The sequence below is a fragment of the Coffea arabica genome, chromosome 7c (assembly GCF_036785885.1).
Source record: "Coffea arabica cultivar ET-39 chromosome 7c, Coffea Arabica ET-39 HiFi, whole genome shotgun sequence".
Taxonomy (NCBI): domain Eukaryota; kingdom Viridiplantae; phylum Streptophyta; class Magnoliopsida; order Gentianales; family Rubiaceae; genus Coffea; species Coffea arabica.
This window is the reverse complement of record NC_092322.1, coordinates 18,592,159-18,605,848: the sequence shown is the minus strand read 5'-3', so window position 1 is coordinate 18,605,848 and position 13,690 is coordinate 18,592,159.

Below are 13,690 nucleotides of genomic sequence, written 5' to 3'. Positions count from 1 at the left end.
ATTAATAGAGTAGTTATAGTTGTCATGCACGCGATAAACAACTAACCCTTTCTTAATTTATCGATAGCTAAGGTACGACCGTTAGCTATTCTTCTAACCCAAAAAAAACCTTAGGTACGACTGTAGGATTTAATTTCTAGATTGCATTAATAATTAGAAAGGCCCAATCCTAACTAACAAACACGCTACGAGGGTTTGTTTAAGTTAGATTGTATGTTCCCCTGACATAAACTCAATTACGCCAGTTGCTACTGAGATAAAGATAATGAACAATTACGGATTCAATTATCCCTATTTAGTAAAATAGCTTATATGAATAATTAATTATTGCGCACTAATCAATCATACACAAGAGTTATAACAATTAAAAGCGGGAAACATATAAATATTAATAAATGGAGGAAACAGTTAAAATAAATTCGATCTCACAGTAATTGCCGAGCCAAATCATCAGTTGTCCCCTTGACTAGAATTAGGGGTTTAGTTCCCCATAATTAGAGTACAGGCCATGCGGGCAAAGCTGGAGGAAGCCGTCGATTCTTTAATCAAAGCAAACGGAAGAAATTGACCCTCGTTCACTTCGGTCAACCGAAAAAAGAAAAAGAAACAATTGATTATGGTTGCTTTCAATTGATTTCCAAAGCTAATCGTACAGAGAGCATGCACTTTCAATTTCCTTCGGTCAAAGCCAGAATGAAAAGCATTTCCAAAGGTCCACAATTGCGGCTCCTCGTTGCTTTCTTTCTTTCCTCACAAAACATACGAGAGATTGGGTTTCAATTGTTTAATTTCCCTATTTGGTCAATGCAATTGGAAAAGCCCAAGAAATCTGAAGTCAACGAAAGACGAAAAGCAATACAAAGTCAAGAATGGAGGCTCTTGTCTCCTCAGATGGTTTTTTCAAAGCTGCGGCTCCTCCCCTCTTCCCAATGAAAAAAAACCCGAAAAGAAAACCTAAGCCAGACGAAAGGTTAACTCTGGCCTCTGTTGTCAACCGAAGTTCCAAGAAGGGATTTTTCCCCTCCGGAAAATTGTTATTTTTCCAAAATTAAAACAAGACTCCCTCAAAATAGAATAAAATAATACCTATTACAATTAAGTTTCTTCAGCTTCTCGAGCGGACCCCAGTACTTGAAGTGGCTCCCGTGCGACGAATCTTCTAAATTTCGATTTCAAGCACTTTTTAGTACCAATTCTTGCAGTTAGCATCAAAACAAAATATCAGTAGAATCCACCCAATTAATGAAAATATTTAGTCAAATAATTGTGCAATAATGCCCAAAATACCCCACTAAAATGCACCCTATCAATGCCTTCTTCTTAAATGATCAAATTCAGTCCATTTTCGATTGCATCTATTGTGTCAAACAGTTGATGGTGTTACATATGTTTACAGGTTTAATGTTTACTGCCAAAAGTAATTCAATAAGTTGGGACACTTTAGTCCCTCAACTATACAAAAACGGATGGTTCAATCCCAAAACTTCATTAGATAGGGACACTTAGGTCCCTAAAGTTCCAACAAAAGAGCATGTCAGCTCCTAGTGCTTCTTCAAGCATAGCTACATTACACCAGAAACCGCAGCTTATACAGAGAGACAAAATTACATCTTTTCCATCCCAATTACATAGCACCATTGTGCCTTGCATTGCATGTTGCACTCTACTACACCGTTGCTTCTTTTCCCACATACATGGACATTTTCTTGTCAAACTCTAATGATGACCTTCATGGCCCAGAGTTGAACAAAAGGATCCATACAACAGCAACAACCCAGTGAAGAAACAAGTACATCTTCAGCCTTCTTAGTTTTGCTTCTTGTAGCTTTGAGTTCTCTTGCAACCTCTCAATCTCAGACTCCAATTTGTATTTTGTTCTTATCAGTCCAGGGATTATATCCTTCGACCTTTGACATATCTCAGGACCCACCCAATCCCAATACCTGCATCCCCCTGATTCCTACATTAACAACACCGTTGAGAGAGTAAATACAAGTTTACTTAGGTGCATTACATACAAATCAAAACCATAGGGGAAGAAGTGCAAACAGATATAATGGAAATGGAATCACCCTGTAATTTGGACATCGACAATACCTTCTTCCTGGGTTTAAATTTGTCCATGATGTCATCATCAATGCTTGTTTTCCACAGTTGCATGTGTCCCTAACCATCTCTCCTTTGTCTTCTTTCTTATCTTCAGATTTCCAAAAGCTCTCGACCATTTAGTTCTTACCCCTCATTTCGATATTCAGCCAATTGCTTTCTTTTTTATTAGAGCACATCTCTTCCGCAGCTTATGAATTGGATCGGGTCAATTATATGACCCGATTGTGCTTGATAAAAGGAGGGAAAGTTTCCATCCTTTGTGCTAAATAAATTTATTTATTTTTTATATCTTTTCTCTGAATTTTCATCCCCGTCCTTGGTCAGTGGCGCTTGTTTTGCACGCTCGAAAAACCCTGATGATCCTGTGGAATCCGTAAATGATTTTACTTAATTGGGATGGATTCAGTAGTTTGGAGACTTAAGTGTCCCATTTAGAAGTTTAAAGATTGAAGTGGGAAACAGGGTGTAGTTTAGGGGGTCAAAAGGGAATTTACCCAAATTAAACCCTTCAAATTCGAACCTTGAGTCCTTTCATCAATTCATGCTTGGTTAATACCATTTAACAAAAATTTAGTGATAAGAATGAAATTTTATCTAATTTTTAGGACTTTAAAATAATTCACTTCTTACTTAAGTGAGCTAAATAGGATAAAATATTATAAACAAAAGGTTAGGGGAAAGGGGGATAATTTTAAGACTTTAACGTTAATCAATAGACCATGGTTACCTAAATCGAATTAGAATGGCGGTATTTTGTCCTTTTGTGCTCGTTTACTTGGGAGGTTAATTACTCTAAAATCCCTAAAAAAATTGATAATATTTTTGTGTACCACTAAAGTTTGGTCAACATTATTAACTAGACATGAGTATGGAAGAGTTTATTTGGATTTTGGAGCAAGATTTCTAGGCTGCACGACTTAATTGGATTGGAACTTGCACACTTTTAAGGGCTTGATAATATTTTTGTGTACCACTAAAGTTTGGTCAACATTATTAACTAGACATGAGTATGGAAGAGTTTATTTGGATTTTGGAGCAAGATTTCTAGGCTGCACGACTTAATTGGATTGGAACTTGCACACTTTCAAGGGCTGAATTAAAATTTTGGCCTATTTTGAGGTCTAAACTGAAATTCACCCATATTTAAACTCAAACAATGATCATTTTTTGTTAGTATATTCTTCTTCATAAAATTCTTTAGCTACTAAGTAAAGCATTACCAAAAAAAAAATTTGATTTAGTTTGAACCCAAAAAATAAAACTTTGATAAAAATAATTAAACATGCCACTGTGAAATGGGAAGATTTATTATAAGCTAATTCTTAAGCAATCGAGAACCAATTTACTGACCAACACTACTACATTAACGGTCATCATCTCTACAACCAAAAAAGAAATCATTTTTTCTGTTTCATAGTCATGCATGCCATTTCTTTATAGAAAAAGGACAATATCCAGCAAAATTTTGCACATTAACAAATAACCATTTGGTCTGAATTCCACAATCATTACCACTATTACCATCATTAACTAATGAATAAGAATGGGTTTTATTCAAAACTCAAAGGCTGTTAGGTATTACATGCTTGTGGAATGAGTTTTTAGAATTTATCATCTTCTTTGTCATTTTTCAAATTTTCCTTTTTCTTTTTTCCATTTCCTCTTATCTTCATTCTTTTACCAAGACCCTGAATAAGTAAATCACACTCTTCACTTCTAACCTAGCCCTAAATAAGTAAATCATGCTCTTAACTTCTAACCGTACATTAGCCATTGATGTGGAATTCTAGCTACTAGTAACAACTCCATTATAGTCCTTAACAGCTCAAGGTAGTCTTTCAAATAATTTCCTTTGAATAGAATCCATATATGTAATTCTAAATGTCAAAATTTGGTCTTCAAATGAAAAAAAACACAATAGCCCTCATTAACATTCAAAACCCATTAGAAATACATCATTTTTCTAATTTTATGTCATAAACATTTTTTGAAAAATTGAATTTGGAGAAAAATATAAAAAACCATGGACGTGGGAACACTATTTTCACCTAATTCATCTTAGATCTAACAAAATTTTGGTACTTGAACCCCATCAAATATATAAAAAACCTCATCATATCATCAATAACTAAGTTTTTATTCTGCTTGTTGCTTAACCATTGCTTTTACCACAACAAAGTCGCTACCAGGTGGTTCATAGGAGGAATTTATATGGAAAGAGATCATATATAGATTGATTGAGAAGATAGGTGAGAGATGGAAGGGAGGGTTGAAAAGAGAGAAGAAGCGTAGAGTAAAAGGTGAGGAGAGAGAGGAGGAGAGTTTAAAAGGTGACTGGATGAGAATGAAGGCAACAAGGAAGAAGAGAAGATTTTTGTAAATTTCCTCTTTCCCAATTTTCTTTTATTTTTTTTCAACAAACGTTCCCAATTTTCTTTTATGCTAAAATGAAAATGATGGACAATCAAGATAATAAACTTTTAGAAATTAGTCAAGCATAAAACTCATAGAATGAAACTGTCATACCCATCGATTAATTCCAATTGGACTTAAACAAAGAATATATACACAGGTGTGATTAAGCATGAAACCCATTTTTGAGGTTGAAACCTAATTATCAAACAACATCATAAGAATTAATATATGAGTTATTTTTGGTTTTCCAATTAGAGCAACTAAAATACTTGAATTTTTGTCAATTGAGAGAGCCAAAAAAGGAATAGATCACCAAAATGTGAGTTTTTGAGTGATAAGAGACAACATTTTCAAAAAAATGTAAGTAAAAAAGTGAAGACCACATGGTCTAGATGAGCTCTTGTTTTGATGAATAATAAATAATGATGTGAAATACTAATAGTTCAATTAAGTGATTTGTTAGATGAAGTGAACTCAAATTTAGAACTCATCAAGTAGGATGCTCTAAATGGATCAAAGAAGAGAATGTCAAAGTATAAATATGATTGGAGAAGAAGTGAGCATGTAATGAAATTGAAATGAAACTGTGGATGCATGTTTGGCCATCCCAAAAATCATAGTGAAACAATACACAGAAAGGTGGCAAATGAATAAGAAATTATGTTTGTATCAAACAAGATCAAGAAAGTCTTTATTCTAGTATTCCACCAAAGAATGAAGATAAAAAGAGATGAAGAAAGCTCCAAAGTATCAATGAGGTAGAGTATAGAAATTAGAGATTTAAATTTTGATCTAAATCTCAATTATATCAAGAAAAGCTGTTGAGAAAAAGGAGTTGAGAACAATTGAAGAAAAGAAGAAAAATCAGAATAATTGGAAAAAAGTACTATAACAGTGAATAGTGGTACTGTAGTAATGAATAGTCGTACTATAGTAATGAACAGTGGCACTATAGTATTCAGCCATGCGAAGTTACTGTAGGATATGACCGAAGTTACTGTAGTAGTATTGAAGCAAAAAATGGAAAATGCTTTTAGGAGAAATTAGGCCTGCCGAACTACTTGTTGAACTCCATTAGACCACCTGAACTCCTTTAGGCTGACTGAACTACCAGTCATAGTGTCTAACGGCTAATTTTCAGCAACTCTGTTTTTGATTTTTGGAGCTTTATTTCTCCTTTTTTTTCCTGCACCTATAAAAGACCCAAACTTTCCCAAATGAAAAAGTTCTTGGCCTTAGATTGTGGTATACCTAGAGAAACTATTTTGGTAAAAACTCTTGTATTTGTAAAATTAAAATGAGTGTTCTTCAAGTGTAAGAGTGGAGAGATAACTTTTGTGATAAAAAGAGGTTGTGAGTGTAAAACTCTTGACTCAATTAGAGTAGAGATACTTAATGTGAGTAAGAATGAGCCTCATTTCTATGCATTAAGGTTATTGTCTCACTTACATTTGAAGAGACACTTAGTGGAGAAATACTAAAACTTAAAGAAACTTGGAGTGTACATAGGCACCGAGGATGGCCGAACTACTTTAAAATCGGTTTGAATATCTTATTCCTTTACCTTTTATTTTTTTAATTGCTTCCGTACAGTTTGTTGATTGAGTTTGATTGTCATATTCTTATACTATTATTTTCTCAATACTTGAATGGAAAATTTTTTTACTTGGATAAAGTTAGTTTTGAATTTGAAAATTTGTGAACTACATAATTCACCCTCCTTTTTAGACCTTACAAGAAGATTTCAATCTTTTAAAAAAAATTTTGATTATAGTGAAAAAAGATCCTATTGAAAATATTAAGGCTGCAAGTGAAAATGGAAAAGGCTGATAAGTTGCAATTTTGTTGAAAAAAATGTCTAGAATAGAGGCAACTATTGTTATGTCAAATGTTATTGCATATATATATATATACTACACACTTTTCTTCCAATTGGGAAAAATATAGCTACAGAAAACCAAAAGCGGAAGAAATTATGGAGAATATTAGAAGTTAATAGACCTTTGGTATGAGAACACTTTTGGTAAACAATAAATAAATTCAATAATGGAAATAAAATTAGTAATGAATTGGTTGCCATAAAAATGGTTTAGTACTAGATAGGTATAATTTTTGTGATCTAGTTATATATTTTTTTAAAGAAAATAAGTACAAAAACCTTTGTAATATATAGTCCAAAATTTTATTATTTATCAGTTAGGACTTTGACAACATCTAGTCAAATGTTTTAGTAAGTGGAAAATATGCTATGCTTGTTAACATTCAGTTAAGCTCAGAATTAATTATTTAACTGTGAAATCTTAATTTGACTTTTCATCATCCTCTTTCCTCTTATAAGGTTTAAAATGATTAAATGTAAAAAACACCACCCTACACAAACATCTCATGCTAATAGTTGTCAAACAAGGATAATATTGATTTGTTGATTTTTAAATCCACGGCCATCCTATGTCCTTAAGAGGCAAGCAATGACTTAAATAATGGAATCTCTGAATGAAATTTAACTTCACTTAGAAACAGAACCACCCTGGACAAACAACTCCTGCTAATTGCTTTTGTATAAGCTAATATTGATTTATTGCTTTTTACTGCATGGCTATGCTATGTCCTGAAAGAATAAGCAACAATTTGAATAATAGAATTCCTAAATCAAAATGAATTCTATTTGGAAACAGGAATTGACTAATTTGATTTTACTTCGATTTTTGGCAAAATCAAGTTCATAAAGTGATGCTTTAGTTCAATGGTAGTTTCGTATTTCAATTTTAGTTTAAAACATTGAATATATTACACATTCTTATGCATGAAGTTTTGGATGACTATGACTTAAACTATAACTATTTACCTATTTTTGTGCACAATTAGATTGTCATTCATGATGGAATTGGAATGCTATTGGCTTTAGCAATAGAGTCAATTGAAATTAGTCAAAATATAGTACATGTAAATATAATAAGAGGGGGTGATTTGAGACACAACTAGTTGTAGGTTTTGATGTTGATCAAGTAGATATTAAATGAGACTCTAAAGATGATAAAAGACGTAGGAGTTTTTTTGCCAAAATAACACTCTTTCTAAAAAAATATTCCCAATGTGATTCACTTTCAAATTTTATTCCCATAATGATATTATTGTTGCCATCTAATTATCCTAATTGTCATGTAGGATAACAAGAAAGAAAAGTTTTAATGTAGGCTATAGTTTCCAACATGAACTAAAAATTTTTAAAAAATTTTATTGTAGAGGCACAAGAAGATTGCGTAATTTGATAGTCCTTATAATTATTAAAAATAAATTCTACCATTATTAACCTTACTATTATTGGTCCTTGCATTTTTTTTAAATGTATCAAACCTATTGCATATATTTTCAAAAAATAAATTTAAAAATACATAAAAATTGCAACAAAAATTGCAATGAAAATTGTAAGCAATAACAAGAAAAATTACAAAAATTTCAAGGATATCATATTTGTTTATGTTATCCTTCCTACTCCTTGAAAAGAACTTTTACAAAAAGTAATCAAGTTGAAAATTTCAAATTTTCAATTGCAAACTAAAAACTACTAGATTAGTATATATGTAATCAACAAGCATAAAAGGCAAATGGCATCCTAGGCACGAATCTATGTTGTTATATAGTGGTTCCTCCTAGACATTTTATCAAACACATGGTGTGAGAAATCATTTGTTAAACAATTAGTATTCAAAATTTTTTGAAGGCATAGGAATGTAGCAAAAAATACACAATAGAAAGATAAGAGAATAGTTTTCGTTCACCTTGAGATTATCAATTCAAGAAGAATATTTTTCATCCACTGAAACAATATCAAGGATGATACTGAAGTTTTAGATGCTGTTAATATAAATATTGGATTCTCAGAATTACATTTGACAAAAGAAAGATAACGTAAAGAAAAAATCACGGGAAAGTTCAGAGAGAAAATTGAGAGAGATATTAGATAGGAAAGATTTGAGAACTCGAAAAATTTCTTTATTTTATTTTATTTTATTTCTTCAAATACATTTTCTTTACTTTATTTTATTGCCCTAATTTTCTAGATATTTTTATAAGTAAGTCAAGTTTTTAAAGCATTTTTTTATAAGTTAGTTCATGTTAAATTCGAAGTGAATTATGGAAGTAACACCCACTAATGCGGTATGTGCGATAAATTTTTTTGAAAACCAAGAGGAGTTTCATACAAAGAGATATTATTTTATAAGGTGTTAGGGGATAATTAGAGATTGGCTAGGTATTTTAGCATTTGGGAGACAATAAGATGATGATTAACCTTGGAATGCCATTTGTCACAAAATTTATGGAGCTTTGACTTTGACTACAACCTTTCTTAACCTTTAATTAAAAAAAATTGACAAAAATGCTATCATCTTTCTACCTCTCTTGGTCGAAACTTTGAGGGAAAAAAAGGGGAGAAAAACTTCATTTTTCACCTTCTAATCTTGTTTGAATCTTGAGTTTTAACCATTGATTTTGCAAACTACTCCATAAAAGGTGACATCTAAGGAGGATTAAGGGCTTTGGTGGATTGATTTGAAAGAAAGAAGCATTTGGTTTCCATTTCTTCTTAGGGTATTAAGGTAACTATATCAAGAAACTCTCATTTCTTTTAATACTTACATAAGAGTGGATTTAGGGATTGATTTTGGTAGTTTTCATGAGAAATTTCATGGTTTGGGTGGTGATTCAAAAATTTCAATTTTGATGGTGAAATTTTAGCTTTATAATGATGCTTTGAGCTTGGCCATGATTTAGTAGATTTGTCATGTGAATTTTCTAGCTTTTATAAGTTATTATGGCTTGCTTATGGAAAATTTCAGCTTGTAGTTGAAAATTTCAGCCTAGGGTTATAAATTTCAGCTTTGTTATAGTTGATTCTTGAGTTTGAAATTGGCTATTTTTGGGTGGTTTTTTGGCCTTAAACAAGGGTATTTTATAGCCTATAACTTGTGGTTGTGATTGAGGTTAGATTGAGATAAAAATAAGTGTTGAGTTTGGATGGAAAAGTGAAGAAAATAGGGGAAGTGCTGTTGAAATTTTATTTACCTTCTTTCTTGTAAAATAAGTGATGTTAGAGGGGTGATTTTGGGTTGGTTTGGACTTAGGTTACATGTGAGTTCTTGAGTGCACTTTGATGGTAGTGTATAAGCTGAAATTTTGACAAAATCATGTGTAAAATAAGAGGAAAAGTGATAGTTTTTTCTAGCATTCTTTCTAGTTGCATTTGTTTCGCTTTTAAGCTCGAGGTTGATTATCTTTTTAGCTATTTGTTGCTAGAAATTCTAGCCATGAATTGGAATGAGGAACTCCTTGGTTACTCATGTCCTTTGGGTCCAAATGTTCTCTTTTCACTCCAAAACCATATTTACACCTTTGCACTAGTAGTTATTTGGATTTTTTTTGGTTCACCTAAGTTTTGAATGGTTGAACCATAATACTTTATCTTGGTTGTTCTTAGGATTTGTTGGTGATCAAGAGCATAACCCGGGGGCGAACTTTTGATGTTATTTTGCTTAAACTGGTGAGTGTCAAGTGCATGTTTCTTAATATCTTGATTTGAATGATACCACGTATTGTGTTGAATATTGAACTTGATGAGGCGAGGGTGTACTTTATCACAATCGTCCTCCCCTTCTTGAATGATCTTATACTTGTTTGAACTTGATTGACCTGTATTTGTATTTGTGTTTGTGCTTGACTTGTAAGTGTTGAGTTGCAGTATGTATCACACTTATTTCGAGTGGGAGGTGCCTCTCATTCCCATCTCAATACTTTTTATTTTGATTAAATCGATTGGAGGGTTGGCTCATCGACCCTAGTGCTGAACGGCAGTATGTACCACACTCAATTCGAGTGGGGGGTGCCTCTCATTCCCGTCTCAATACCTCTATCTTGATTAAGTCAATTGGAAAGTTATCTCATCAACCATACTTGTTCTTGATTGGGTATATTCGAGTATTACCACCACTATTTCTGTTTGGTGTTTGGGACCGGTAAGAGGTATGTTGGGTGGACAAAAAACTGGTGTAAAGTGGAGATTTACGGTCATTGTTTCGTCTCTATAAACATTGACGGAGTGTCAACCGGTTTGGAACAAGTTAATGCAACGGTGAAATTAGCTCTTGAGAGTCATCTATATCCTTTACTTGAACGCTCTGTATGAATTGTGGTGTTTACTTATTTCATTATTTGATGCTTATATTTGAGTGACTAAAAGTTAGTTATGTGATTTGTGACTGCGTGACCTTTTGGCACCTCATTGGGCGAAAGCTCACCCTATTCTCCTTTGTTTCCTTACAGGGGACAAAGTTTGGGAGCGTGATTTTGGAGAAAGAGTTGAGGTAGTTTTAGTTTTGTTTTTGTTTAAGCTCTTGTGTATTAGTAAATTTCATATGTATTTGTATAAGGTTGTGATGTGATACCTCACTTGACACGATCTAGACAACGAATCACCAACAATTTGGCAGTGGAAATTTGACCCAATCTAATCCCCGAAGTAGCGAACACTATTGATACTATCTCAACCCACTATTTAACGAATTAGCGAACCAAACTATAGTTAGAGGAACGTCACAATCAAGGAGTTACTTGATTGATAAGTTCACTTGAATAACTTGAGAAAGATTCTCAAATATTCAAAGAATCTCTTTTGGAAAGAGAAAAGTGAAATCTCACAATTTTATTGATTGAAAAACTGATTTGGAAGGTCTCTTGCCTTGGCTATATATAGCCATACACTTGACAATCTAAAGTGAATTGGATTCACTTAAACTAGATCTAAAGTGAATTGGATTCACTTGAACTAAAAATACCTAAGTAAAAACTCGGCTAGACTAGGATTTGTTTGGGCTATTGTTCGGCCAACTAGAAGGCTATTTTGGCCGAATTTGTTTAAAAAGAAATAAATAAATAAACAGCAACTAAAATGACAAATAAGTCCTTACTCAACAAGACCAAATGAACAACTTGAAACTTTGAATATCTTTCGTATGTGAGATCTTTGTGGACTAGAGTTGGGGGGGCTCCGAATCATATCATTCCTCTCTTCTTGAAAGCAATTTGTCCACAAATCGACGGTGCATTTAAAGGACAGCAATGTTGGAAATAGATAAATGACTACAAGTCATGTCGCATGTCATTTGGTCAACTTCATGAGACTCTCAAACAAGGACATGCGCCAAGGTAGGAAAGAGCTTGTGAGAATTCCAGGTTGCAATCCAAAACTCTCTAATTAGCCTTTGGTCATGGAATTTCACATTGGGACCTTAATTGTGCAAAGGTGTAAAATCCAGTCCTAGTTAACATTGATTTGGATCATCTTGTATGGATAAAATGGAAGCAACTTGTTGCATGGATGAGGCACTAAACAACTCATGGAGGCCCTTCGTCGCACCCCCAATACCACGACGACCATCACAGTGCATATAGTCTCTGCTTATTTTCACTTTCTACAATATTTTCTTCCATGTTCTCTAGAATTTGCTAGTCTAAAATTTCTTGAATCTAGTGTTATTGTCATTCCACTGAAAATTATCATAATTGGAGCATTGGCAATAGCGATAGGGTATGGCATGGTATGCGACTCGAGATAAAACGAGATAAAAAAGGGTGATAATTTTGATGCATATATGAGCTTCGTGAGATTGATCTTTTCAATAGGACACTCCCATGTGTTACTATATTTTTTTAAAAAAAATTTAGGTTTTTATGCTTTATTTTTGTATTTTTGAAATTTTGCTGACATACTTCTTATACCGAATAACAAAATCTTTGGTAAAGTCACTTTTTAATATGAAAATTTTTATAATTGCAAAGGATATATCTCATTTTGGGCATATTCCTCCGAATTTTTCAATCTACAGGGTGCTTTGGTTGTTTAAACTGGTATGATGAGAAAAAAAATTTATAACACATATCAAATTTTATTTTTTATTCTTCTTTTATCCTTTGTTGTTTTAATCTTTCATAGTTTGCTCAACGCTGTTTAGGCATTGAAGATTGGTTCCTTTACCTTAGAACTTTTAACGAGGTGAACGAATCCAATTGTTGAAGGAAGTCTTGTACTCCATAAGTCCCAAAATCTAGACGATTCTCCGCAAGTTTGAAAAGGTGTAGAATCCATAACCCATTGAACCTCCAAATTGTTACCCAAGAATGATTTTCACCCACAATAAAGAATGAAAAGACACTTAGGATATAGTTAGAAAGATGTGAATTTTTATATCTTATTATATACGGAACTAATTACATTAACACTTTTTAGTATGTGATATATATGAAATAAAAGATTATTGAAAAATGTGTAGAAGGTATATTCATAGGAAATGGAGAAAATTATAGTTACAATCTTCGAGCCAAATTTAATTGTTTCTGATTTTTACTAAATACTGAAATTGGCCTTGGTAATGTTTAATTTTTATGTGAAAGTAAGCATTTTGTCGATTAGCATGTCAACCTGAGTTGATCCAATCCAACTCGCTTACATTCGTGTCACTAATAGGATTACCCAATAATAACCCACTAAAATCTAGACCATGTTAAAATCTATTAATTTCGAATTATGTTCGAATAGTATTATCATGTCGTGTTAGAGATTACCATCGCTAACTAATTTCATTAATTCCCTTGGTAAAATCATGGGATAACGCTCTCCCGACCCATTCGATCATTTCAAAATAAAAAAAGTAATGAAAAATAAAATAAAATAAAATAAAAAATTATAAGAATTAAATACTCCTATTTCCCATATGGTTTAAATTACTTCTAAAAAAGTAAAATAGAATGCCGGCATCGTTTCAACCATCATCCTATCACTTTTTCTTGCGCACCCAATGTCACGACGACCACCACCATCTATATAGTTTTTACTCGTACAATGCCGGCCACCCTCTTACCTTCTCCCACCCGCCATCGTTCTAACCATCATCTCATCGCCCTTCATCGCACCCCCAATACCATGACGACCACCACCGTCCATATAGTCTCTGCTTATTTTCACTTTCTACAATATTCTCTTCCGTGTTCTCTAGAATTTGCTAGCCTAAAATTTCTTGAATCTAGTGTTATTGTCATTTTACTGAAAATTATCATAATTGGAGCATTGGCAACAGCGATAGGGTATGACATGGTATGCGATTGGAGATTAAAC